Source organism: Oreochromis niloticus, linkage group LG15, assembly GCF_001858045.2.
Source record: "Oreochromis niloticus isolate F11D_XX linkage group LG15, O_niloticus_UMD_NMBU, whole genome shotgun sequence".
NCBI lineage: Eukaryota > Metazoa > Chordata > Actinopteri > Cichliformes > Cichlidae > Oreochromis > Oreochromis niloticus.
The window spans coordinates 26,608,991-26,611,460 of NC_031980.2; the positions used below are offsets into that span (position 1 = coordinate 26,608,991).

Genomic DNA, 2,470 nt, shown 5'->3' on the forward strand with positions numbered 1-2,470 from the left:
AATAACTTTCATTTGTTTGGGATAAAAATAAAATGTTCACCTTCCATTAGTGTTTCCCAAATTAAACACGATGTTTAAAAGAGTTGCAGAATATTCATCATTCGGAAATGACATTAAAAATACATGGAAGCATTTTCTTTTAGTCTTCTTCTTGCGTCATTGTTAGTAGTCTTTATCGTTTCAAATTTCATGAATGTGCACAAATTAAAATACTTTTGAGCTTTCAAAACAATAAGTCAGAGGAGTTTGGAGTTGAAAAGATCACCTTGAAATATTTTTCCAGAAATAATTGTTATAAAAGCTGACCTGAACCAGCTATAAAAGAAAGCATAAATGAATGGATTTAGCATTGAATTTGACAATGTAAGCCAGTTAAGTTTTTCAATAACTGCAATTGGCGTTTCATTATATGTTATAGGCTGAAAGATAATACAAAGAAAGAAAGTAAGGAGTCCAACATAAGAGAAAAACTCCCATAACAATAGCTAGAGTCTTGGTGGCCTTTTTCTCCATCTTACTGGCAGTTGCTCCAAACTTTGTGTTCTGACATGTTGTATTCTGGATGCTCTTTACTTGTTTCAGCGCAACAAGAAAAATCTTCAAATAGATACTAAGCATTATTATCACTGGGATTGTCATGAAACGCTGTGTGGCAGGCAGAAGTTGGACCCAAGATGCAGGCACTCAGACTCGAGGGATGAACTCAAAAACTCAGCTTTATTTGCTGACAGGGGAAAGCACACAAAACTAAACTGGGAAATATAAACTTACACTTGACGGCGAGGCACGCAAGGAAACACACAGCTTGAGGGACGACGCGACACTGACTCAGAGAAACACAGGGTTTAAATACACTGGGAAGTAACGAGGGGAATGAGACACAGAAGGAGAGCTCAGCTGGGAGAAATCAGAACTGACGAGACGAGGGAGCAAAGTAGAATACACTCACAAGAGACATGGACCTTAAAAGTAAAACAGGAAGTAGCACAGACGCAAACTAGACTAGGGGAGACAGCGCAACTAAGAAACACAGAACAACAACAAAGAGACATAGAGGGCAGCTATTAAATACTCAGAGAACTAAAGAGAATACAAGAAAGCCAAACTAAGACACTAGACTAAGGAATAAACTGGGGGAACAAAGGGAATTAAGATCATAATACAAAACTCAGAGACAAGAAACTCAAAACACTGGGTCACCGACCCAGGACCGTGACATGGATATAAAAGGAGAAAATACATGTGAGAGTGGTTGATATTGGAGCTTCTAATAAACAGCTTTCCTCACATTTTCCTTGGTTAAATCCCGCAATCATGAACAGCAATTCCCCAGATCAACAGAATTATCATACTGACAACACAATCATTTATTCTACTTTTGTAAGTCAGAGGCTGATATATTGCATAATATCTGTCAATAGAAATGCAGCATAAGTTTAGAATAGAAGCTGTGCTCAATGTAACATCAAAGCAGCCTCTTACTTTGCAAAATAAATCTTCGTAATGCCAACATGAGGTAACGGTGATGGCCATACTAAAAGGCTACAACTCCTACAAGCAGATCAGCCACAGCCAGAGACAGGATAAGGTAGTTAGTGGGAGCATGGAGCCGTTTGAAGTAAACCACAGAGATTATTACAAGAAGGTTTCCACATATTGTGACAACAGGCAATGAACCAAGGAAAGTATATAATAATATACATTCAGCAGAAGGGTTGTTTCTAAATGTATAAGTGAAATCATAGCATGGATGTATGACATTTACAGTCCTGTTTAGGGTCAATTCTGATTCCATGTTTGTAGATTCTTGTTATTCAGTTTTCCAATATCACATATTACATTGAGAAAGAAAGAATATCAGCATCAATGCTTCTAGACATGAAGTTAGGAAAACTTTAAAGTTTCTAAGGTATCAATACCGTAGTCTCGGAGTAAGTCGATGCATGAGTGTTGATTATTTGCTGTGCAGCTACACAGAAACTTCATATTTAAGTACTTAATCCCCCCTAATTACCATAGTGCATATGCACATTTGATGTCAGCCAGTCACATTGTGCTTGCTGATTATTTAAGCATTATTATACAAATTGCCTTTCTTTTGTTTCTTAAAAAAATTACCAAAGGCTGTATTTGGTCATGTGTTTAACAGGAGAAACCTGATTTTTTCATTTTATTACTTCTTTTGTAAAAGCATTTCTTAACAATGTAATGTTTTTTTAAAAAGTCATTCATTACACCAATTCCCATTTCACATGCGCTGGCTTATAATTTAACTCAAACAAAATAAAAATGGAACTGCTTAATGTTTACTGAAGTCCTGTACCACAGATGATCAGTCATTAAGTCCTTAGAACAAAGGTATATCTTTTGGCTCTCAACTCAATCTTAACACAGCAGAAGGAATGAGGTGCCCCACTGTGGTGCTATTCAGTATTCCAGGAAAATAATCTGTTTTACAGGCTGTAACACC

General features: G+C 36.7%; 1 pseudogene; it reads right to left on the reverse strand.

Moving 5' to 3' along the window:
* Positions 1–378: 378 nt before the first annotated feature.
* LOC106096511 (trace amine-associated receptor 4-like) lies at positions 379–2,252 on the reverse strand (annotated as a pseudogene).
* Positions 2,253–2,470: the final 218 nt, after the last annotated feature.